Source organism: Pygoscelis adeliae, unplaced genomic scaffold (genome assembly GCF_000699105.1).
Source record: "Pygoscelis adeliae isolate BGI_AS28 unplaced genomic scaffold, ASM69910v1 Scaffold361, whole genome shotgun sequence".
In the NCBI taxonomy this organism is placed as follows: Eukaryota; Metazoa; Chordata; class Aves; order Sphenisciformes; family Spheniscidae; genus Pygoscelis; species Pygoscelis adeliae.
Genome location: NW_008824187.1, coordinates 1724652 through 1752376, shown reverse-complemented (window position 1 = coordinate 1752376; position 27725 = coordinate 1724652). Strand labels below are relative to the sequence as shown.

At 38.4% G+C, this 27725-nt stretch overlaps 1 protein-coding gene across 1 annotated transcript in view; it reads right to left on the bottom strand.

Moving 5' to 3' along the window:
- Positions 1–27725, bottom strand: part of GRID1 (glutamate receptor, ionotropic, delta 1) — a 328149-nt gene that overhangs the window by 216032 nt on the left and 84392 nt on the right.

Genomic DNA, 27725 nt, shown 5'->3' with positions numbered 1-27725 from the left:
AGGAATGTCCTGCAGTTTACTCATGGCAGAAGGCTGAGCTGTACATTAAGGACTATTTACTTGTGTAATACAACAAAAATGGTGCACGCTGTGAACCTCTCCTTCCTAAGAACTGTCTTTTAAACCAACATACAAAGCTGAGTTGAACCTAAGACTAATTCTGGGCAATCTGCCTTCTTCCATTTATCAAAAAAGTTGGCATTTCAAAATCTTCTTACAGAAAGCAAAATCCCAAAAGCCAAACCCTTCCTTTACCCATCAGTCTCTGTATCTTTCATCATCTTGAGTAAGAGATATACCTTTAAAAGCTGCAGCTGAGCACAGACAGGAGCATGTGACTTGGTCTTCGCAAAGCACATAGTGAGGTTTATTCCAAAATACAGGCAAACTCATTGAATCTCCACAGCTGAACATGCCCTTATTCAATGTCTGGCAGAAAACTTTTGCTGAAATCCATTCTACCTTTGCATCACTAACTTGTGCCAGGACTTTATTCTTCATTTTGCAGATCCACTTATTCCCAAAACCCAAACAACTTTGTCCCTGCAGGATGACCCCCCCCTTTAATATTTACATTTCATTTGTGTCCAAAAAAAACTGTCTGAGGTTCATCTACCAGGTGTTATGCCACCAGGATCAGACAGCTAAGATCATACACCCATACGTTTTTAACACACCCTTTTTTCTTGCCCATAAGAACTTTCCATCTTGGGTCATGAACTAGAATTTGTTGCTACAGGAGCCTGTGGAGGCAAACATTTCCAATGGATTCAAATTAATAGATAACAGGTTAAAAAAAAAAAAAAGATACTAGAGGATACATCCCTGCCTATTCTCTTTAACATTCCTAATCCAACAGATGCGGATGCTGGGGAGATGACGGGCAGCAGAGGGTGGCCAGGCTTGCCTACTGTCTGTAACTAGCATCTCCTGCTGCCACCGTCAGAGGCAGGACGCTGGGAATGTTGGTCTGACTCAGCAGGGAATTTAAGTTATTATTATTGTTATTTTTCTGAAAACCCATTTTTGAGCTCAGTCATTTATTTTACCCTGATTTTATCACTATCTGCAGCTTTTCTTCTCAGTTGTAGTAAAACTTTCCTTTCTAGTCTACAAAATACCTTCTTTCTTAATTACAAATACTTCAGATTCATTTTGGTCTTCTATCTTATCTTGATGAGCCATTTTGCCTCTTCCACGTAAAGGTCATGTTTGCTGCTAAAGCAGCACTCTTCTACCTGAGCGTACAGCGTTGTGACAAACTGTGTGCAGGACTGCAGATAAAAGAAAACTAAAGTAAGAATAATTTAGGGTTGGGGCTACTTCACTGCATGTGAAGTAAACACATGTCATTGCACCTCAATTAATTTCTACTCTAATCCCTAGGCAAAATCTGGAAAAAAAGATCCATGTAAACTATACAGTTTATATTTTACTTGTACTTTTTTGCACGTTCTAGAATATCAGCAATTAGCACATTTCTAAGCATATTGCAGCAGTCACATTGCAAGGAGCAAGCATTAAGCCAGGCATGATTCCATGGGTTTAAAAAACAGCTGAAATGTCTATATATCATATGAAGTATTAGGTAGTCAAGGTCAGAACTGCAGCTGAAGTATGCAAGTCAACAGTTAACGCAAGGAGTAGCCTAGCACTTAGCTACTCAAGAGATGAATACTCTGAAAACAGACTGATTTGTATTCAGCATTACATGATAGACCCAGACACATGCACACAGGATCAAGGAACCAGATAACAATGACAGAAAATTAAAACATCATCATATATGCTACTTTACAATTTAGTAAGATCTGGTGAATTCCTAGGAAGAGGCCAGAGTAAACTTCTGAATTCAAGCTTGGAGATCTATTCAAGGCAAAGAGAATACTTCTACATCCTCGGGCAGAAGATACGCTTGTCTAGTAAATACAGTCACTCACAGAATGCACCCATGCCCTTGTACTATGACTTAAGAGCTCACTCTGCTAGATTAGTCAATTTAAATAGAAGGAACAAAGACTGCAGAATAATTACCACGAATGTATACCTGAAGTAGTAATACAGAGGTGTGTTTGCTAATCTTTACCTATTTCCATCACAAGAATCTAAAGTCTGCATGGTTAGGGCTCTCTTAAATGTTTTTTTATATATAATTCAATAAATAAATATATGAACAAATACACATTATTTAAATATATTATATCCTATAGAATGTGTAATATGTGCATTATGTAAATTTAATATGAAAATACTACATTTAAGAATATAATACATTAAAAAGTATTTTTCATATACATATATCAATCAATCATGTGATAGTGTTCAAAAATAGCGTTCAAATATCTGTAAGAAAATAGGAAAGATGATATCCAAATTTTACTTAAGATAAATAATTCTGAAATTATTCTGATTTATTATTCAATTTTGCCAGAAAGCATATTTACAAAAATAAGAAAGGTTTTTAAGACGTGAAACTGGACAGAAATCATTAACCGGAAAGCCACACTGCTTACTCTGAAACTACTGAACTGGAAATATGGATTAGAAGTGTAACTGATGGAGGATTTTTAAATTTATCATTTCAAAGTGGCAGAAAAATAAGAGAAAAATTGTGTATGTCAGAAGTTCATTTACACGTTAAGAATTAATATTTGTATCCAATTAGTCCTTTACAACTGAAGCCCTTAATGAAGCCTCCCCAGATATTGGTATACTTAGGCCATTTAGGGCACAAAATTTAAAACATAGCACAAGTAAATTGTATCTCTCGTATAGCATTTTTTTCCTATAGGTTCAAAACCACTTTAAAATGAAGGTGATGATCCCTATTTGGGGATAGGAATAGAAGAACAGAAGCAAGAAGAAACAGAAGCAAGACAAACTAATTTCCTGAAGTTACACCTTCTATCACAGCCTGGAACAGAAAACACTGATTTCTGTATCAGTGACCGACCGGAAAACTCTTCTCATCTGAGGATGAAACGGTATAGCCTCCTTTTAAATAGAGGTGAAAAGACCAACCGTTGCTCATGCTTGTTTGTAAGAATACGTTTGATCTTCAATACGTTTTAAGGAGGAGGTCAGTATCATTAAGCTCATTCTTACAACGTGGGAAACTAAGGCACGCAGCAGAGTAATGGCTTGCCAAGGTCCAAGGTCAGCCAGCAAGCGAGTGACAGAGCTGGGAACCGAAACCACCACAGCTCAGTCCAGCCATGTGCCTATCGTCTAAGCCAGGAAACACTTACCAAGGGCATACAGGGCTGAAATAAAACTCCAGAGCAGTCATGTGTACCATCTGCAACATTCTGGTTTTTTTCTTATGTACTGATTTTATTTTTCAGGTCTTTATATTTAAGGAACAGTAGCATTTCTTCCCCAAAAAAACATATAAGAAGGTGGGATTTCCATGTAACAAGATAGAGAATTCACAACAAAGTTTTAAACTGCAAATGAAGGGTAAGTTTTAATTATTTGAAACCCATGTACTACCATTGTATTATATATTACAATGTAACACATTATGCGACTTTATTGCGAGTATCTAATTTCCAATGTAATGCCAATCTTCTCATAAGCATGAAATATTATCCCCTTGATTACCAGTTTTAAAATATATATTTTTATTAGGTTAACTGATGTCTACTCATCAATAACTCATTCAAATGTGCGGAATAACCTTGCTCTTCTGTACTTCCACTTAGGTATAACTGGCAGATAATATGGAAAGTAAGATCAATGACGGACAGAAGCGAACTGTTCCATACCACAAGTTGCCCGTGTCTTTAATCATCAGTGCTGTCAGACAACGTAACTAAGAAAATCTTTAATCATTATTAGTAAACTTGATGAGTAGAGAAAAAAACTGAATTGTAACAAGCAGAACTTGAATGATGGTAACTATCAGTCATTAATGTTTCAAACTAAAAGGCATTTTCCATGTATCATATATTACACCAAATTAAATACGTGTCAGCCAGTCAAATAAAGGACATTGATTCATTGATAGAAGCCCCAAAGACAAATAGTACATCTGAATGAATCCATCAGTCTTTACAGAGTTATTTAAAACAGAACACAGTATTTAATAAAAGTTTAAATTTGTCTTTGGTCGGTTAATGCATTCTGTTCCCAGTTAAAATCAGATGACAGCTTAAGAAAGTTCATCTGAGGTCATTTCTGTGCTGCACCACTTTCTACCTGATAATTTGCATCCAGTGGTATTCTTTTGAATTGCTGCCCACTTTGCTTCATCACCTTATGATTAGATAAGCTGCATACATAGTTTATGCTTCCTTTATTCAATTTCGTGGTATATGTAAAAAAAGAAATGGCTTTCCTAGAACTCACCAATGGTGTCAGTTTGCAGGACAACACAGACAGAAAGCCATGATACTTTTATATTAAGTAAAAGAACTTGAAGAACTCAAAATGATAAGAATTCTCAAAAGCAGGGAAAATTACTAGTAAGAATTATTTAAATGATGACATTATATTTAGCAAGATGATGAATAAAAGGGGATGTAATAAAAATACACTGAGCAACAAATGATCTAGAGAAAGTAGCCTTTGAGCTGTTACCTTTTTTGCCTCAGCACAGTAAAACAAACAACATTTTTCTCACATGACATTAAGTAAATTAAAATTTTGTTACAGATATCACTGAGATCAAGAATTCAGCAAGCTTTAAAAATAGCTGACACTAAAATCTACCTCTCCTATGAAGAAAGGCTGAGAGAGTTGGGGTGGTTCAGCCTAGAGAAGAGAAGGCTTCGGGGAGACCTTATTGCAGCCCATCAGTACTTCAAGGGGGCTTATAAGAAAGATGGCGGCAAACTTTTTAGCAGGGCCTGTTGCGACAGGACAAGGGGGAATGGCTTTAAACGAAAGGGGGGTAGATTTAGACTAGATGTAAGGAAGACATTTTTTACGCTGAGGGTGGTGAAGCACTGGCCCAGGTTGCCCAGAGAGGTGGTGGATGCCCCATCCCCAGAAACATTCCAGGTCAGGTTGGACGGGGCTCTGAGCAACCTGATCCAGTTGAAGATGTCCCTGCCCAGGGCAGGGGGGTTGGACTAGATGGCCTTTAGAGGTCCCTTCCAACCCAAACTATTCTATGATTCGATGAAAATGGACATAAAATATATGTAGAATTAAGAAAATTAATGATAATATATATTTTGGAACTGATTGCAAATCTTATGTCATGGGACCTCTGTCAAAGAGTATCAGCAACTTTAGCATGTGGGTTTACTTACTCCAGAGCTTTCATGGTTTCCTTCAGCCCATGTGGTGCCGGGCATTAACAGAGCTTGATTTCACATTATGCATCTCCAAGATCTGGTGTGGCCAGGCCATTGTTACACTGCAATGACTTCAGAGCTGAAAGTGTCAATTTACCCACCCCAGGACATCTGAGGCCATCAGGAAGGGATAGCTGAGATCATAATGATTCATTTCTTGGGTCTTAACAATTGTTGTATGCTCTCCAGGGAACGCAAGGGTGATTTCAGATATATGAGCAGCCTGCTGTGATGGTGTGCTTCCCTCACACACACACTTGACCTTTATTTCCCATAACCCTGCTCAAGCAATAACCACCAGTGGCGGTCGTAATGGATGCATCTGGTCATGATGGCTACCTCCAGCTCAAAGTGGATTCGGGCAAGACAGATAACAACACAATAGCCAAGGGCTAATTTGAACAATGCGCCCACCTAACCACAGTGCTGGTCAATGTCCGACTCAAGCCAAATTTGGAAGAAACTTAACATCTGTAGTCACTATGCAAATATGACTATGAGTCAATCATCTTACCCCATAAATAGTGAGCAGCCCAAGAGCCCTTCGAGCTCTCCTGCATGGCAGCAGGCTGCACGACAGGATCACTCCTTGAGTAGGGATGCCTCTCAAGGTTACGCCTGCCACAGAGGTCCCTTACTCCTTGATACTGAGAGATTCCTTGCCGCAACAGATCCTCGGTAAGTGACTAACAGCATGCTAAACTTTGTAAGCTTTGCTAAGATTATATCTTAGATTGATTGTACACATATAATCCTTTAGACATAAACCATTGACCAAGTCTGGGACTAGGACTGGATCCAGCCGCACCTAGACTCCTAGTAGAGTAGGAGTTTAGAAAGCAAGGGCATCCTCTCTGAACCTTGTGACTCAACATTGTTATGGAAGGGACGCTGCCCCCACCACACCGCTGCTGAGAATTTGCTTTCTGAGGGAACCAAGACTGCCAGCAAGGAAGCATGGGAGCAGTCATGAGGAGGCAAGAGTTAAGAGGAGGACTTTCACGGCCTCCACTTTGACCTCCTTTGTTAGGAATGAAAACTTAGTCCTGGGAAATGAATGCAATCTGACACAGCAAAAGGTGTGGAGTCTGTCTCAGATTTGAGCTAACGTAGATGTGAAGATACAGACCTGATACTGGAGGAGCAGAATTTCCTATGGCCTAATAGAGGCAGAAGCCCCTAAGTCCTGAAATGGCCAGGGTCTGGAGGCCAAAGGGAATCCAACCCTGTGTTACAGTTGAAGTAAATTTTTAGCTCTACTAGTTGTGACAAAAACCAAGCTTTTAGTATGTGACCCAAGGGTAAGATATGAACCAGTGCTCCCCTGAGCCTGCAGTCAGCCTGAAAGAGTAATGTGGCACTGGGAATTCCCCTGGGCCCTTTCTGGACACACATTTTTAAAACCTACAGTCCTGGGTGCTTTGGTATCCGCACAGGAAAAACTTTGTTTGTCACAAAAATTAGTAGCATTACTTAAGCACATATGCCACTCCAGAATAAGTGATAGGAGTCCATCCATACACACCCTCATAACCATTATTTCTTTTCTACATGTGACAGAAAGAAGGTCTTTGTGATGTTGCTCTGTTAGACAAGGTCCTGGTGTCATCCTGTGTCTGAATTTCCCCTCCTCTAACATTTCCTTGAATTTTATTCCAATGACATTTATCTCTGATTGACAAACTGAGTTGATTCTAAATGCCACGGAGACAGCTCTAACCAGTCTGCTAACTGATATTTGACCTAGGCTTGTGCTAGAATGCACTAACAAACAAGTCAACACAACGAGGTAGCCAAACTGAAGTAACCGAATTATAGTCTTCTGCTTTATTAATACAGGGCCCTATTTCACCTAATTTCTCTTACAGAATAACCACATGGCTTTGCATTACAAAACAACCCATTGCTAGTTGCTAGTTCCAGTAGGGATGCTGGTTGTAAACCAGTCAGTCTTCTTGACTTAAGTCAACAGTCCAGCTCCCTGATTTCTCAGAAGCAACAGTAAAAACAGTGCAAAGCCTGTGACATTCACTGACGAACATCTGAATTGCATTTTATTGTTGAAAGAAAATGAAATAATGATAGCACTGCTATAAATCAAGCAAGTGATAGAAAGGCCTGAAAGACACTGATGTTCAAAATTGCATGTAGGTGAGACAGCTCTATCTGTACACGACCATCCATCTAAGTGTTCTGTATTCATCTGCTTCTCCTGAGACCTAGCCGAGCTACTGCGGGCAGGCAGGACAACTAACGAGTCATGGAAGAAGCTGAAATAACAAGCCATAAGGTTAAATCAGAGATTAGTTTAGTTTAGTATAATTTAGCTTTCAACTTTCTCATTGAGAAAAAACACTCTGTGCTAAAAGACTAAAGTAAAACAGTAAAATAAAATCTATCAAATGTCTCTAGCACTCTCTTCACGCATTCTGTAGGTAGCTCAATACAGATACGACAATTTTGCGTTGGCTGGCTGGTTTTTGACCTCTAATGGCAGAAAATATGATCTGATCCTAAGTATGACTTAAGTCAATCATAAATTAATACTAACTTAAATTCTTACTATCAGTTTTCAATAAGAGATGCATGCCATTAAGTAGAGCTCCTAATGTTTTTCAATTGCCTACTTATCTCAAAAGTAGCATTTGCATGTCTAAAACCATTTTTGATCCTATAAATAAGGATCATCCAACCAATTTTGAAATCCAATCAGACAAACAAAACATGGAAATCTCTGTTATACTGTTAATGTATTATTCCAGAGCAAGAACTATTGAGAACTGCACAGTCAGAGAAATGAGGATGAACATTGGGATCACTTCAGAGAGGGTATAACTGTAGACTAAACTAGGTAAAGCAGAATCCAAATTTCAGAGGAAAATAAAATAAAATAGGGCCATTACCAAAGCTCATATATTTTATTGGATAGAACACTTTACCGACTGCATTTATTGATCTCTCTACCAAAACTCTGAAGTAAAAGGTTTTCTTAAAACTATGTGGTTGCATAGAAAAATCAAAGTACACTAAGGAAGTGCAAGCAGGGAGAGATGAGCTTGGGAAGTCTCCAAGTTGGATAATGCAAAGAAAATTAAATCAAGAAAACAAATAACGAGGTCCCTAGACAAAGACCAAGGAAATCTAGAACCACCACAGACATAACAACAGACATACACCCAGGTAAACCATGAGTAAAGCCATTACCTTTCTCAGCCAGTACTCCCTTCTTCCACCTTACCCCTTGCAATCCCAGATTTTGGCAAATATTAAAGTGGGCTTGTGCCTTTTCAGTTTGACATGCAAGATGCCATGCATTGAAGATGTCTGGAAATGTGGCTTATTTGCTGACAGTAGGCGTTTTACCCAAAACACGAAGAGGGGCTTTCTTTTAAATCGCATTAAAAATTGTATACATGGCTGTTTGTACAACTTTCTGACAATACTGATAAACCATCTAAAGGCACAATAAAGTATTTGGATAGTAACGAAGAGGGTAGTTACATGTCCAACACCTAATTTAGGAGTCCAATTGTAATTATATGTTCAAAAAATAGAAATATTATAGTCCATTATAATCTATGCATACAAATTCATATTGTATACCTATACTCATACTATTTAACTGCAATGAAGTCAATATACATTACATTCATTATATCCAGTTATAGCCAATATACAAAAATAGATGTTCAGTTCTATATACACATATATGTAGAACTTCCTTATGAATTTAAGGAAACTCATTTGTAGCCTTAGCAACGTAGCTAATGAACTAGATTTCTATTGGTAGTATTTTTAATAGCTTATATCATACTTCATTTGGTAATCTTAAAGGGAATTTACTATTTACTGGCAGAACTAGCAACTCAAATCCTTCTCACTAAATTCCATTTAAAATTCATTATTTCTTCATAAATATTTAAATTAAATACAAACGGGATTCTTGCAAGGCAAGCCAAAAGACTCCCAAAAAACAAATACAAGTCCCTGCATGCTCTTTCCAAAGTTAGCATTTCCTTTTCATCATAAATATGCTTTCTCAATGCTTTAGGGTAAAAAAAAAAAAGTAATATATATATATGAAATATAGCAGAACAATAATGCAAGCAACATTCAAATATATGGGACAAGCAGACGTTAGGAAAATTTAAGATGTTTGTTGAACCCTCTCCCTCCATGACACAGTTGTGCTTAGACATCAGTGCATGTTACCTAATATTCCTTTATCTGTACTAGTGTTACTGTCTTCTACACAAAACAAGTATCACTCAGTTTTCAGTCTCAACATTTTAGGACTTTTATTGAGCTCTGAGGTCTTGAGGGTGGAATTCATCCTTGTTTAGGCAGTTAGCCTCCCATTTAATCCTGCTGGCCTCCTCAACAGAGATGAGATACAACGTGAATATTAGCTTTATGAATCTGCAGACAGTGTTTCTTGATCCCCAAAGGCATTTCCCCTAATTCTAACAAAATCCTGTGACCCTGCAGCCCTTGATGCTTCTCAGTCTGTTTTCAGCTTATTCTTTAAGCACCACCAAGCACCCTCAGCAGCACATTCTGAATCCTCATCTTTACTCTACACTTTCTCCTTTGCTACCATCGCATGAAGTCTGATTTTATCTTTGATGCACAGTCAGATTTTTTCAAGTATTTGCTCCCAAATGGTTTGGAAATGTATCAGGAGAATAAGAGGAAAAACAGCCCCTTCCTTGCTTGCAGAAAAAAAGCTGCTCGTTTTGAAGAATGCAATAAATGCACCAGAAAGCTCTTTACGTAGATGTCTAAGAGATCCCTTTGACTAGACTTTCTTCTAATTTGAGAAGGAAAAGACAAAGGCAGCCCTCCCCTGTACCCCAGTCTACAGAGATCTTGTTTTGCCATCAAATAACAGCGATGCGCTCAGAAGAGAGAGCAATGGAGAGCACTTCAAAAGCCTAATAAAGACCAGGTGGAAAAGTGGCAATTTCCACTGTCCATAGATACACCGAGAAATTCACTGCCATTCTACATCATGTTTAGCCTAAACGGGGCACTTCACACTAGGAGCCTGGTGACGTGCCATGGTGGAGCCTGCTTTTCTGAATGCGCGTGCACTGCCAGAGACTCTGAGGAGGGACACAACACTACAGGAAAGTATCGGGTTTTATCACGAGCTTTGGAAACCTCTCGCGTTGCTTATTTGAAAGAGGGAAGACGGGCAGTTTTCTGTTCGGTTTTGGTTTTGTTTTTAAACAGGTGCCTATACTCATTTTCACCCATCAAACCACGCCTTTGAAAAACTTACCTGTAAAATTGAAAACTCACTTTTGTTGGGATCAGGGATAGTAATTGTTTACGCTGCATTATGAACCCGGGGAGATTGAACTTGGTCTTAGGAAGAGGTACCCTGTGGGCTCCTGCACTCAGGCAAAGGTGTTGAACCGGAGGACCTGTAGTCTGAGCACTAACATAGAGTTATGGTTTAACCCGGCAGGCAGCTAAACACCACACAGCCCTTCGCTCACTCCTCCCTGCCCCCAGTGGGATGGGGGAGAGAAGCAGGAAAAAAAGTAAAATTCATGGGTTAAGACAGTTTAATAGGACAGAAAAGGAAGGGGAAATAGTAATAATGATAAATAAGTGATGCACAGTGCAATTGCTCACCACCCGCCGACCGATGCCCAGCCAGTCCCTGAGCAGCGGTCACCCCGCCCCCCAGCTAAGTCCCCCCAGTTTATATACTGGTCATGACGTCGTATGGTATGGAATATCCCTTTGGCCAGTTTGGGTCAGCTGTCCTGCCTGTGCCCCCTCCCAGCTTCTCGCCAGCAGGGGATGGGAAGCTGAAAAGTCCTTGCCTAGTGTAAGCACTGCTCAGCAACTACTAAAACATCGGTGTGTTATCAACATTATTCTCATCCTAAATCCAAAACACAGCCCTGTACCAGCTGCTAGGAAGAAAATTAACTCTATCCCAGCCGAAACCAGGACACATAGGAACCTAAGGGATGAACAGAGGGCACAGGCACCTCCAGAGACTTAAAATACCTGTGGAGAAAATGACTGGCAATTCAGCAAACAGGCAGTAGAAGCAACTGTTCATTGTCTAGCCACCACCAGGTCACCATTTTCATTCAAGAGAATGAAATAATAATGATTTCAAATAATTATTTGTTTTAATATATACACACACACACATATACCACTACTGCAATACAAGAGATGGAAATACCAGAACATGGCTCTAACAGAATGTTGCTATGAACAACCCAACCTATCATAAAAAAATCTTCTTTCCAAATTCCATTTCCACCAGCATCAATGTGTCGGAGCCTTGTGCTTGTATTGGTCAATATAAGACGTCCTACCCAAGGATCAGCTTTGGAAGCAAATTATTTGAAGCGATCAAGTGAAAGCAAGAGTTCATACCTTTTATAAGAGCTTCTTAAATGAAGGTAAAGGATTTTAACAGCACACAGTGGAAAAATTTTACTCAGTTGTAATCCAGCTGACTCACATTGACATTTAAAAGCTTTTTCTACACAAAATGGATCTGAAGTCTGTGATCATTCAATATGAAACAATAACAATCAAAAGGAGGATTGGCCCTATAACAATATATGACAGGATTTCATTGTATATTTCATCACTGGGGGGGGCGAGGGGGGTAATCTAACATTGCTCATTGTCTCAAATCAATAAATTAAGTTACATTGTGTCAAATGTGTAAAATATCCTTATTTAAATTTCTTAATTCCAACAGATGTATTCATTTGAGCTTACGTCATTATGACATGACTCAAAAATCAGAGAAAGGACAACTGAAGCTTTTCCAGATTTTCACAGAAAATCTGCAACTGGTTTTGCCTCTTAGACAATTACTGTGAAATAGTGATAGTTTGTGTTACTCTGTTGTATATTCACAATAAATGGCTTTTGAGACTGATTAGTGAAAACAAAGTGGAAACATTTAATATTTCTCAGGAGCTAGTCATTGCTTGTAGTCAAGAAAGTGCAAGAGATTATTCTTCAAATAACCTACAAACTCAAAGTATTTGAAAATAAAAACTTAATTCTGGCCTGGAACATCACCCATTCTAGGACCTTACCACCAGGGAGGAAAAGAAATCATGTATTTCTCCTCCGGCATTATACAATCTCAAAAGGTTAAGCGCAGAATTACAGAGGTGGCTGAGCTCTCACACAAACTCAGCTGAACCCAGGATTCTCACCAAAAATATTTCTAGCATTGGAACAGTGGAGTTTTACAGAGGCAGTGTACGCAGGGAGCACCAAGAGGAAAGCAAAGGCAAGCTCAAATGAGGGGACTGGCACCAAATCGCTGGCTGCCTTTGCTGCCAGAATTCTGGATGAATAGACTCTACTTTAACCTTTCCAGAAGCCATCCTGCCAATAAACAGCAGCAGGAAATGCACAAAACCAGCCATTTTGAGATAGTTCTCCTGCACATAAGAGAACTTCATGTACTCTTGTCAAAAGCAACAAAGAGCTGTAGGGAGTTTGCATGGGGTTTTCTTCAATAACATTTTGACATTCTTTGGAAGATTCAGCTGATGAGCGGAAAAGTCACTACTTGAATGAGGGCAAGACAAATGCGGCACTCCGTTACTCCATTCTCTCTCGTCTCACATACAGATGATGTTAGTTTGCCCAGCTTTTTAAAAGACAAACCCTATTCCCTTTTCTTTATTCTTGCACAGGACCAAGACAAAATAGCACAAGATTGAGGGAAAATGTACACAACAACAAATAGGTAGGTTCAGGAGAAGGGCAGTACTTCAGAATCATTAATTGTCCTCCTAACGTTAACACACTGTATGGAATTCGGTCATTCTTGATAACTGAAGAGTATATTGATGAACAAAAAAGGTTTTCAAAGTATTTTCAAACACTCATTATAGCAATAGTTCAAACCCAAGACACTGACATGACTCTCTTCCAACAAACATCTGACTTGCCCTGTCAACTAAACTATCCATCCACTTCGCTTGTCCTGTTCTCGTTCCTTTGCTGTCTGCTGTCCTATAAGTGTTACTGGATTCTATCCCCACATTTTTCCTGTGATAGGAAGGAGTTATCCCTGAAATTTCCATATAATTATATCTACTACAAATAGAGTCTCCATCTCCCTCATCTTGGTCTAGAAGATAAGTATCTGTTTTAGGACTGCTTATATTAACAAGTAAATAATGAGCATTACTGAAAGCAGTGGCATACATGCTATGGTTTTCCACATTACATTGTCTTTATCTTTATTAAAACACATTGTCTTTATTTTTATTAAAATTTTTTTTTTAAAATATTTTTAATAAATATTAAAATTGTTGATTTAAAAATTACAAATATTTAAAATGTTTTAATAAACACTGCAGCATTCTTATTCTTTAAGCTTCATTTAGTTGCTTTAAAAACTTCAGTACCAAAGTACTTTTCTAACTCACACTTTTTTTTTTGTTTGCTTCATTGGTTGGAGGTTTTTTTGTAATTACAAGTCCCCATTGCTAGTTTTCCTGATCCTTCCACAAGCAAGTGACAGTGATAAACAATGAAATCCAGAGCCCTTGGAAAGCTGCTGCATCTTGGCTGTAACACTGTGCTGAAGTAATGGCGATTCCAATAAACAAACAGGCAGATTCATTTGCAAATCACTATCAATGAGCTGAGTGGGAAATTCGGGGGTGCCATTATGCTCTAGAGCAGCCCACTAGCCTCTTGATTTAACTGTTCGCCCATGGCCACTGACAGTGTTCACAGCTCCAGTGATGTGGTGAAACAGATGGGACCTAAGTGTTCACTTTTAATTACAGCAGTCAACATGAAAGCTTCAATAGTTTGGGGAGGTTTGGGGATTTTTTTGATAAATTTTTGGTCAAAGTGAAAAGAATTGACTTCAGCTTTATACATAAGCAAAGCACCTTGATACGGCAATTGTTTAACTGGGTCATTACCTCCCTGTAAAGAATTATATGTACTCTTAATTCTAATTTTAGATTAGCAATTGCAACAGTGCAAACATATATCATTAAGTGTCTATGTAGCTCATTATAACGTCAGCACCACTATTATTTACTATTAGGATCTCTTAAAATCTTAATCGATTTATCACAAGTAGTGAGTTAAATTTATCACAAAGGGAAACACTTGAGAGTGAAATAAAAAGAACAAGAGAAAGACAAATTCTCTGGCTAGAAAAGCTGAATTTCATTTTTCAAAGTAGCAAAAACCAGAACAGAGATAAATATTATGTACACTATGTTGTGGGAACATCAATGCGACTGTTATACCCCTGACGCATAAGGCAGCCGCTATCAGCAATGCAAGCTGTCCAGTATAGCCAGGTTGATGTAAACACGCTCATTGCTTTTCTATCTTAAAGACTACAGAGCTTGCGACTCCCTTTCACATTCTTATTAACCACTAAATACAGGTAGCCAACCGGGCCTTTCTTCTGCAGACACCAGGAGGACAATCCTCGAAAGGGCAAAACCAACTCTTCAGCCTCAGGTTATTCACAAATGTGTTGATGCTTTGACACTTCCGCTCAGTCATTTCATTCAGGTTTGTTTTCCTTTTCAACTGGGATTGCAACGTTCCACAAATTTCATTTAGAAATCACAAATAACAGCTTCTGCACAAGTTACCATGAAACTATAGAGTGTTTTGGGACCAATGCCTGGCTGGCTTTATCACTCACACTAAAGTACTCCTTGCGTTCCCCAAGAAGTCTCCGCACTTTGCGAGGATGCCAGCACTGGGGTGGCTTTTCCCTGCTCACTCTCGTATTCAGGCTTTGACCTTTTTTCATTTTACTCTTTGTCTCTTCACTGTTCACAGAAAATTTAGTGCCAATGAGCCTGAGTGGGGTGGGTTTTCTACACTGTCTCTGTCCCATTTGGTCAGCGTTGCAAGTCCCCTGCATAAAATAATAACCAGTTCCCACAGGCTTTTAAAGATGCAGTTCTCCACCTAGTTTACACTGAAAGATGTTGACACTATTTGCAAATGTCAGTAGAGCACATCAGAAATTTGAGTGTTCTCAATGAGCTGAAACAGAACAACTCCAAGGAACTTGCACTCTTTGGTTCATTTCTGTTCCAGTATCTTCATTTTCCTTTTCCAGCTGCACAGAACACAAACCTTTACTCTCTGTTCTTCCGTATTTCCGCACATGCAAATTCCTCCCTAAATGACTGACCTGGGTATGGTATAATATGCAAGTTGTGTGTGTGTATATATAATACATACAATACATAAATTTTTTAATATATTATATATATTACATAAGCATATATATTTTACTCAAACATGTTTGGCATTAAATATAATTGTTATTAATTAGCTCTATTAAGTAACTATTAATTATTTTTAGGTAGATATATGCAATAAAAACTACTTGGGTGAAAATTAGATGATCTTTGGACAGACATCTCTTTTAAAAAAATATATGGGTAATATTATTTTAAAGGCTTTTAATCCCTAATCACAGAAAATAGTATCCCTATTGAGTTCCAGACATACATTTTAAACAAGTATAAAACATACTCAAACATAGTGAAAAGAGAGAAAAAGTTGAAGATGTAAATATAAACTGAAGTTATGAGTATCCAAACCGGGAACCTGAGATTCACTTGGTTCTCCAACGGTTTGGGCTGTGTGAACCCTTGTGAAGAATCCTGTGCAAATTCTTTTATTAAGTTCTCTAGAGAAATACCAAAAAAAAGCAAATCTCTATTCTATACAGATTAATACCTTACATGAAAGTTTTCCCAAAGGAAGATGGAGGGTGTTCTGGCTGCTGACAGAGGAGGTGCCCTGACGCACAGGATCCTACACGCATGACAACCACCGGGGCCTCAATTCTGTTGTTCACAGCAATGTTTCACGCTTTGGGCTCTTAATGAAGGAAGTAGGCAGTGAGGATCCCAGCCATACATTCCCAAAGATTTAAGAGGACTTGGCATCAAGACCCTAAGGTCCTCTTTTTACTACAATTGTGTCTCTTTGGTATTAGCACTCCTGCATGCCACACATTTTCCAAATTGGACACTTCTACTGCTTATCTGGCCTGGATGATGCAACCGTCTTATTTACATGGTGGCATTTCCAGTGTTAGGGCGCTTCTTGGTTATGCGAGATATCAGGGATGAGTCTGACTTGAACTGCATACTTCTATTAAGTATTCATACCTGTACCCAGGCTGAAGTGCTGTATTTGCTAGATTGTTCTGACTTTAAATCAAGATGCATTCAGAACTGACATTGATTTTTAAAATATCTTGAATGCTAGTACAGTTTAGAAAATGAACACTAAGGTGTTATGTTTTTGGAGAGGGGGTTGTTTTGTGTTTTGTTTTGGTTTTAATGTGCTGATGCCCATCTCAAAGTATTCCCTATTCTCTAATAATTTTATAGGAAAACACATTGGGGAACTTGTAATATTTTCAAGTCAATATACTTTCATTAAACACAAAGTCATTGTCATACTTCAAGGCTTGGGTTTTTTCCCTTTTCAACATTATCTAAAAATAATTTTAACAAGATTTTTTTCCTTCGGAAAGTTGGAAGCAAAATATGAATTATATATCAAGACCGATTAGTCAGGGTGCTTTCCTAAAGAGTGTCCTTGGAATCCAATTGCTATTTGCACACACATTAATAAAGTGCAAAGCTTTTAGATCTGATTGCTTCAAGTTGAATGGATGGGTCAGTGCCAAACAAATTGATCTCATTCACAGAGCATGGTCTATAGCAAACTATAACTCCATTACAATGAACGGGCTCAATTCAAGAAATAAAATACAGATTTTTTTGAAGTTACCTGAGCAGCTCTTTAAATGCTCTGGAAGACGGTGTGTGGAAGCTCTATTATTTATCTGAAACTAAAGCCAACATGCACTATTTGAAGAGAGTTTTAATATTTGACATACTGTGTATGGGTTAAAGGCTGCATGTCTGACAAAAGGATCACTGGAGTGACAGGACTATCAGTTCTGCCAAATGAAACAACTAGGGGTCAATGGTGGCAAAGACATACCTGGCAGTATCAAATGAAAGGATGACCTTTTGGGCAAGCTCTTGGTTTGACATTTAGAAGTTCGGTCCCCATTTCGAGTGAACTCAGTAAATTGCCTATTTTCTCTGTACCCCCATGCCCCAGCTGGAAAAAAGGCAACTAATAATCCTTTACCTCCACATTTTATGTGCTATAGGGATAATCATTAGGTACCTGCCTCAACAGAAAGAGATCAACCTTGAAAAGTGATCCTTGAAATAAAGTTATGAAAATATACCTTAACAAAACTCTGAACAAGCAGTGAACAAAAACAATCACAAAACCAGCGAATCCATGCAGAAATCTGATTATATTTCCTTGTATGAAAATTTCAGCATGAAGACTTTTCCAGTAAAAAGACATTACTAAAAACTGAAACTCTATGAGAAATTGTCCTTATGACACAGAGTTTATGTCCTGCCCCACAGAGGATGCTGTCAGGGCTGCTTTTATTCCTTTAGCACTCATACCGCAAAGGAAATGATCAAAAAACCTGGAAAATCGTCTCCTTTCTCAGTAAGACTAATATGAAGGAATTCTGCACATTGCTGTTTGCTTCATTAAAACAAATAAACAACCAACAACAAAAACAGGGAGTACAATCTCTACTGCCTACTGATATACAGCTTTCCAATGGTTGGAGGACAGCACACCAAGCAAACTGCATATCTGATAAGAACCGCAAAGACAAACAGGGCCAACTCCTAATTTGTCACTCTGGAGAGCACACGCTGCCCATCTGAAAAGTCGATGTAAGCCCCAGCCCACAACAAAGTGCTGCCACTGGCAGCCTGTCTCTTCACCCCATATGCGCAATGCCTTCCAGTCCCCGGCACCTCTGAAGACATCTTCCATATAGTTCCTATTACAAGAATTAGAAGATCTCCTTATATACCTTTAAAGTAGTTTCTTCTTACCCTGTTTCTCTTCCCTAAGGCCAGAAAGTATTTTAGACCCCTCCTTTCTCACACCCTTCACGGCTCTATACCTATGACCCCATTCTCCCTCTCCCTTCTACCTGCAGACCCTTTAATACATGGTTCACACGCACTGCCCTGAACCCTCTCTTCTGGTCTCGGTCTAAGTTCTCTTCATTCTGGTTTCTTCCTTCTGCACTTAACTGAAACTGTTCCTAAAACATTCACTTTTCTTAGCCAAACTATAAAATTGTTACTCTCTTCTCTTTGACTTGCCAGATGTTTTTAATACAGCTGATCACGTTTCTTCTTGATAAACCTCCTCTTCCCAGCACTTCTCTCCTGGGTTTCCTCCTATGCCACTCCTTCAGCACAGCCTCTCCAGGGGATACTTTCTGTGATATTCTTCAAGTTCCCGAGGAGGGTCCCTCACCCATTCACTCTGTAATCTCCTCTCTTTAGGCTAACTTCTTCCACCTAGCAAACTAGCGAAAAATCCACTGCCATTCAAATGCTGATGAGTCTTGATCTACTTCTCTGTGAAACATTTTTCATATTCTATTCAGTCTAAATTGTTAGCCTGCTTTCCGGATACCCTCATAGGCTTCATGTGGATAATGAGATTTCTCAAACCCCTCCCTTCAGGGAAAGGAAATCCTTTTTCTTAGTCAACATGGACAGCCAGAACATCAGACCTGCCAATTTGGGCTACAATCCAAGTGTCATCTTTGACTCTTACTTCTTTCATCCTCTCATCCAGGGTAAGCCCAAAATCTCGCAGATTCATTAGACATAACCTTTCTAATAAACAGTTCTTTTTATCCATCTGTAATGTTAAAACTCCTTCCCCAGCTCTGATGACATTACATATTGATTACTAAAAAGTTCATCTTTCTGACCTTAAGAATTGCAAGCTCCTCTCATATCTCACTGGAACTTCTGCTACAAAGAGCATCTCTAACCACTTGCTTTGATCGTTTCACCCATCTCTTCACATTGCTTCAATAGCTCCCTTGTTATCTGTCACATCAAAGATATGCTAACTATCTTCACTTTCAACACCATGTACTTTTTACTCCAATCTTCCACGTCACCTCTAATTCATCATCAAGATTTTGGCCCTGGTGTCAATCTTCTTCACCTAGCCCTATTTATAAAAAAAATTCCACAATTATCTTTAAATTCCATTATATCTTCTTTTCAACGCATTAATTTCTAAGATCCTGGTATGAAGATGCCATTTCTGTCATTGAACAACATTCATCATCAATCCTTTTTATTCCCCAGATATCTCTGTCACCTCTTGCATGCTGTAAATTCTTTGGGGATGCACATTCATACCGCACCTAGTAAAAGAACATCCCAATTCATAACTAGACACTTGAGTATAACAAGCCTACTAGTTATAATAGCATCAGTACTAACAGTACCAGTAGGAAAAATAATTGTTAGCATTGGACTATACTCTCTTTTCAAAACAACTCTTAAATCCTTGCTAATTTTTAAGGTATTTGCCACCCTCCAAGGTAAATAAAGGAACCGACATCATCACGCTTTATGCTGATGATATACTACTCTATTTGTTTAACACAGAACACACTTTGCCTGAGGAAAAGACAATCTTATTGCACAGTTACCACACTGTCTCAAGTTATAAGCTTAATTTAATCAGATTTAACTGCTTGTCCTTGATGAACAAGATTCCCAACTATTTCTTCCCTTACATTCCCAGAGAGCTCCCACAAGCCTCTATTTTGGATTTTTTCGGAGCTCTACGCTTTGAACCGTGAAGAACTGGGCATAACATTCAGCGTTGTCTCCTACGCACTGGGCAGCGCTGCATCAACGAAGCTAACCCTTGCACCTACGCGGTGCACTGCCTGCCCGACATAGAAATAACTTCAAGAGAAACAGAGCGTCAGTCCTAGGGCACCATGCTTGGGATTAATCTTCTCAAACCAAGGTAAACATTGCCCAAGATTTTCTCTCACACGCAGACAGCACTATACTGTATGCTGCAAGCAATTAGTGAAGGCTTAAATAATTTTCCAAATGAGTTTGAAACGAAAAATAAGTCTTGGGTAAATATCATTTTATTTCACCTACTAAAATTGATTAAAAACCTCCTGTGAAAAGATGCAAAGCAGGTGCAAATTATTATTAGCAATTATTACTCATCCCTTCTAAGGATAAATGGCCTTCTTCTATAACCTCTGAAACAACTAATGAAATGAGTCAGTGACTTTCTTAATCCAGAACAGCAGGTCTAGAAGTGCATTTTAGGGGAGAGATGATTGACCGACTGTGCAAGACCCTGAACTCCAAGTCAATCCTTGTGCTTAGAGGTGCTTGCAGACGTGTCCATGGAAAAAGCTATGGTGTGTACACAACTGGTGTTGAAGTTCAAAAACTGAATATATAATAATTGCAGTATGTATTTTATAATCTTCAAAGTCAAGTTGCCCTAGCACAGTAAGCTGAACAATCCACTGAATTTATATGAAAAAGTAAAACTGGAAGATGGCAAACAGCTTCGGTACGGCCATTACTTTTTTTGATTTTTATAAGGCAAACACATTTTCTCATGTACCTGTACTGCTTCTACTAGTGTCTTACAATAGACAAACACTTGTATAGTGATGAAATGCAAATGCAGGAGCATATTTTAAAATTAATCTTCCATAATTAATTAGCAATCTCTGCTTTCTGGTAAATTATACCTAAATTGCAGAAAATTATCCTTGCTGGGAATAATAAAGTCATCTGCAGATTTGCAGTATTTTAGAGAAACATTTTGCATATATTTATGTATTATAATGACCACAGATATGTCAGAGTATTTAATTTAACTTTCCACTACATTAAAAATATGTATATATATTACCTTTATCTTTAAATTGCACAGTATTCCAGGAGTCAGCCGAACAATCTGAAGTAAAATAATTTGGAAAAAACAGCCATGAAGAGGTAGATGAAGGTGGGGTTAGTTTTTGGTAGCCTTGTTTTTTTAGTGCTCATTGGAGAGTTGTCCTGTCTCAGCTCTTGCAAAAGCCGATACTGGATGCTATTAAAGACAGTACTGAAGAAGGTGAACTGCACGTGGCCCAATACAACTTTTCCGTGGTTTCAAGTCATTAATAGCTCCTCTTCCTTCAAAAAACCCCCTCATAAATACAGCCCCTCCTGACAGCTAGAATCCCCCCAGTCTTGAGATTAAATCTGTGCAGAGAGTTACTTCTGGAACTGACTGTGTTAACGTGGGGTTACGCTGCAAGGAGAAACCCATGAACCCCGACACGGCGCTACAGTAACACCAACTCCTGCTTCCAGGAGATGAATGTCAGCCTCTGCATCCCATTGCCTTCCACCGTATGGGCATCTCAGCTTTTTCAGGGCCCTCCCATGTGAACAGGCTTACCTTGCACTGTGCTGTTCAGCTTCCGTACTTAACAGTGAGATTGAGGAAAGATAAAATATGATGGATGAGAAAATTAACGTAGAGAATGAAAAAAAGAGAATTAATTAATGAAAAATAACAAGAAATGAAAATTCAGGAAGCTCACGAGACAATTAAAAGTTAATTTAAAATATTTCAACAATTTTGTCAGCCAGATATTTGGCACGGTTTCCTTTAAAGCTGACATCCTTATGTGGACAGCAGCAAAATTTTTAGGAATTGAGTCATGTTTTAGCAACTGAACACCTGCAATGAAACAAAGACCCAAAAGTACACTCAGGATTAAGCATTTGGAGCAAGAGGAACACCCAGTTCCTGTACATACAGATTTAATGACATTTAAAAATAAATGATCCCCTATGCCTAAGTGCCCAGTCATCATATTCAAAATATGAGCTGAAAAATCTAGTTCCTTCAGACCAGACGTATTATTACTGACATTGAGGGACTTAGTAAGACTGCTAGTAAAACAGTTTCTAGACTCAAAAGGACTTCTTGTAACTCTTGCTAATGTATTCAATTTCCTTTTTTTTTTTCTTAATTGACCCACAAAGCCTCACAAAACTGCTATCAGTTATCGTTAGAGATGTACAAAATTGGATGCAAGCCTCATGTTTCTCATGATTTCAACATTCAGGTTCAAAACCTGATGCAAAATTACTAGTTGAGTCAAAAAAGATTTCTAAAATTGTTGTCACTTAAACATACCTGCAGCAGTAAAAGGAATTTTACATGAAGCTATGTAAGCAACTCATAAAGTCATTTATTCAACAAATTATGATCCCCCCCCCCCTTCACAGTGCCTACAAATCTATAACAACTTATGTAAATGATTGTTCCAAACATATTCTCACAGTGATCCCATAACCTGGATTAATCATAGTAAAACAAAATGTGGGAGGGTTTGTGTTTTGGGGTTTTTTTTGGCCCAATGGAAAGAAACTTGCTTCTAAGCCAATTTATCCCAAAGTGGGAGGCTTTGTTTTCAGTTAGGTTTTAGCAGTTTAATGAGGTTTGCTTGGGTTTTAACGATAATTATTATTCTCTTTAAGCACAAAGAGTCTTACTGTATTGCAAATGTCAACAATAGCAGACAAGATTTTAGCTCGGAGGAAGAAACAGAAAACAAGAGGAGGTTTTCTAGAAAAAATAAGGTGGGTATAATTTAACTTGCACTATTGAAAGAAGAAAGTATTATTTCTACAGTTCTGTTACCAGCACTCACAAATCACTACCAGCTCTTTAAACAAAGGAATTGCCTTCTAAAACCAGAAGAGGCATAATATTTTTTCCCAAGATTATTCACCAATATTTCAGGATGTTTATATACTGTATATAAAACAGAGATACAGACTAATATGCTGAACATTTGCAACATAAATAAAAAAGAGATGTATGCCAACATGAAATGCCAAGTGCCAGAAAATTAGTATTAAACTTTTTTTCCTGTTAAATTCTGAAAAGTAAAGGTCTCTGCTTCCTATGAAAAACCATTTCATACAATTGCTCGTGGGTGTAGACTGTTCAAGATGCCATAAATAATTCCTGCATTTCCAGTCAAGTAATAGCATGTCACCAACTGCAGAAGGGAAAAGGAGAAGGCTGGAGCATTGTTCACAAACAAGTGCCAACTGGGAGTGCTCTGGGAGAGAGGTACTCTGCATCCTCAATGACCAGGAATGAGGGAAAGCCACAAATCAGTGTGAAATGATCCCAAAAGCCTAAATCAAAAGCAGAATATCTATATTTTTTTAAAGAACCAGTCAGAACATTTGACATGAACCAGGGTAAAAAAGAAACAGAGAACAGTCTTTGCTTTCCAGCGAGGACACGGAGGTGACTACATAAACAGGGCAGAGATAAATTACAACTATTTAACAAATTTAGTATTATTCTGGAAGTTTATAGCTTCAACTCAAATTGGAATTGCAGTGATTCAGATAACCCTGCTGCAATGATACAGGGGTTTAGCAATAATTTTTAAGGCAATTAATCTGCTCTCTTTTATTATTAATTTTTTTTAACTTGTTTACTATACTAGGCGTGCAAAGAGTTCTGCTTTCAGCTGGTATGCTGCAGTGATATGCATATATGAAAGCAACCTTATTGCAGTAAGCTTACTAGCTTACAGGCAAGATAGACTCATAAGTAATGATATAATTTTCAAAGATGCACCTAAACAGAAGCATTTTGCACTTCAGTGAAGCTGTCAAAAAACAAGTAACACTGCATTAAAGGTTTTGTGAACCCAAGAATTCCTTCTCTTTTCAAATCAATAACCACGTGCAGCTGTGTTACAGCCTCCATTTTACTGGTTTTCAAAAGTAAAGGTAATAATACTGGAAAGTAGGATGATTGAAGTCTATAAAGCAACTGATATCACCCACGATTTTAAAGAAAAATCTCGTTAAAATACATATCCCAAAAAACCCGTATGTGTTCTGTGAAGAAGAAAAAGACCAAGCCCTCCACAGCAAACAGTTACTGCACATCTGCAATAGGAAACTTGAGAAACGCTAAACTACAAGATGCCTTCCCCCTCTTCAAATATGTTGTATACAAAATGTACAAAGTCTGAATTTATTCACACAACAAATGTTTCCTGATATGTCTTCAGAAGGACCCCTGGGTCATCTAGAACATCCTTCAAACTAGTTCAGGAAAGACTGCTAGACTAAGTTACCGAAGTGTTTTATCTAGCGAACTCTTGAACAGCCTGGAGAACGATGCCCCACTGACCTCTCTTGCCAAGCGCTCACACTGTTTAATTGACCTCCCTGTTAGAAAGCATTCCCCGTTTAGCTTCGGGTCATTACTTCCTGTTAGACCACCCATGATCACCTTAAATAATTCCTCCTCCTCCTCCTCTCATGTTTCTTCTCAAGTATTTGTCAGTTATAGTCCCTCAGGCAGGCTGTATATAGCATGTTCCTGAGACCTGTCTTCATAGGGCATGCTCTCCTGGGCATGCTCTCCTACCCTTTTATCATTTTTGTCCCCTCTCTTTGAACTGTTTTCTTCGTATTCGTGTCACTATGTAGTGTAGAGCCCTTAATGATAAAAGCAATCCATACAAATATACCCCTACTTGCAACCAAAGACCACTTCCATTGGTAAGTGGAAGAGGCAGGTGAAATCTGGCTGTCGCAAAGAGGGAGCCTTCTGAGTCCGAGATCCTGGGTCTGGGCCAAAGAGACTAACAGAATAGCTGAAAGTAATAAATCTCCTTCCCATTTCTGAATTACTACTTCTTCTTTTTCTCTTTCTATATATTGCCCTGCAAGGAGATCACACAGTCGTCAAAAGATAAAATAATTTTTGCTGTTACTTGCATACCTGTTACAACTGAGACTGCTTTTGCATATAAACTGAACAATGGCACCAGGCCAAATATATCAGGGATTTTTGCAGGTGGAGAAGGGAACATTTTTCTGAAAATTATTAAGGAGGCACACAGTTTCTTTGGATTAGGCTTGCTTTAATCCCAAAGTGACCTTTTAATGCAAAACCTAGGGTAGCTAACATTTTATAAATGCATTTACCTTCTGTTTTCTGAATAAAGGCCGATTCCACGTTTATACCTATACCATTAAAAAGATTTTTTTTTCTTCTCTCCCTCTCTCTATTCTTACAGTGAAAGCAGTTTTATAGCAGAATAATAAATCTTGAAAACCTGTGAAATGTCAGTAATTTCTGCTGCAGTAAGTTTGACACATGACAGAATGAGGCATTGAGGACGCTAAGCCAGTAAAGTGAAAATGATGCCTAAACAAAAATTAAAGAAATAATCCTAAAATTGAGTTCTAGGATTTAGAAAGTTTTTCACGTATGAGATGTCAAAGTCCCCTAACTCTGTGCATCCAAAGATCTCTCTGGCCCACCCAAGAGATGATAAGCAAGGCTGAAATCTGGATCCATATTTTTAGCAGGAAAAATGGATCACTTGCAATATCAAAACAGGCAAAATAAATCTTGTACCAGCTTCCAATGGCTGATGTCTATGACTTGTGCTAAGAAAAATTTGTTAAAACCATTCATATCAGGGTTCATAATCCAGACACTGTCCGATAAAGTGTCTTATTTTTGTTCTGCATTCCACAAGAGGGTTTGTGTGCAACACCTGTTTTTTATGAAGATATGTTATTAGCCACTAGACTTCAATAAGATGTAGTTGAAGTTTTTCAGACATTTTTCCCCTGCTACAAAAATATCAACTCAGCAAAACTGAAAATCTTAATAAGGAACTTTTTTCACATGGAATTTTCCATTTCCAGAAATCTATCAAAACAAAGCTTTAAATCCAATTTCTTCTCTTTGTTCTTAAGTTCTTATTTGTAACTTGAGGTAAAATAGAAAAGATGAACATAAATACACCCAAAATTTAAAATGAAGTCTTTGAATTTTCTTCTCAGGTTACTACTTACATTTTTTTGAGAGACCTGGATTTTTTCCCCAAAACTGAAAAGGGAAATTGTTTCAAAACCTCAAACAACTTCCAAGGTGCAGAGCTGGACTGGTAACAATACTAGTCACTACATAGCTATATAGTACCTATTAGCATGAAATATTTACTAACTGTGGAAATATGTAAACCCATTGAAGGTACTTACTGCTGCACGTTGTAAATGATGTATTTCTGTAAATTATGTAAGAATATGTTATTTCATTTAAGCTGAAAGCTGTTACTCTAGACTGTCTGAAATTGTACTGTAGATAATTAGTTGCATTTATTGACTGAGATATTGAGGAATCACAGTTACTGTAACTCTCCACAAAATGTAAGCCCAGCCTCCGCTGATGAAGGATTCTTCTCTACACCATGCACCTCGCACCTCAAGCCTTTTGAGAGTTCCTTTCTAAGATTTAAATTTTCTTTTATAAAGCTTTTCTGAGTCAATCAAGATTGTATACAGGAAGATTGTCAAATAAATTACTTTTCATTTCTGTCCACAGTTAAAGTCCTGCAGGGATCTGGAAGTATAACAAGATCATTTGCCTTAATGCCTATAATACACACTGCTTTAAGGTGAAGTGAGTAGTAAAACAGTTTAATACATTAGCCCCTACACTCGAGAGACCTGCAGGGTCCTGACAGTGCACACGTGTAACTCTTACAAACATTTCTGGAGCCTTGTGCACTGGAGTGGGACAGACTTTCTACCCAGCGTGGGTCTGAATAAAACACACATGTTGATTTCTTTTGAATACCTGGTTTGGATACTCTGTTAGGACTGACTGGAAAACTAAGCAACGTGTATTTTTGCTGGAGGCCTACTATGAAGCAAATAAAACTATTGACTGAGCTGTGTATAGCTTACTACACTTTGAGGACAAGTACTCCCTTATTTCTCTACTGAAAATCCCTGTGTACGCACAAACAGGAGTAGAATTTGTCCCTGTGCTTAGTCTTTCTCAAGCTACCCATTTGCCTCATATATTTATGATAAAATTTACCCTATTAATTTAAAAATCACCAATGAACATAAATGTGGAGAATTTACTTATGCTGATATGATAAAAAAACTTAATGAGCTAATTAATCTGCTGAAGAGGCAGACAAAATATTCTATAAGCAGCTGGGAGAAGTCTCATAATCACTAGCCCTTGTTCTCATGGGGGACTTCAACTTACCAGATGTCTGCTGGAAATACAATACAGAAGAAACAGCCTAGGACGTTCCTGGAGTGTGAGGAAGAGACCTTCGTGACACAGCTGGTGGGCAAGCCAACTAGGGAAGGCGCCCTGCTGGACCTGTTGTTTGTGAACAAAGAAGGACTTGTGGCTGATGTGACGGTTGGAGGCCGTCTTGGGCACAGCGATCACAAAATGATAGAGTTTTCAATTCTTGGCGAAGGAAGGAGGGGGGTCAGCAGAACTGCTGCCTTGGACTTCCAGAGGGCAGACTTTGGCCTGTTCAGGAGACTGGCTGAGAGAGTCCCTTGGGAGGCAGTCCTGAAGGGCAAAGGAGTCCAGGAAGGCTGGACATTCTTCAAGAAG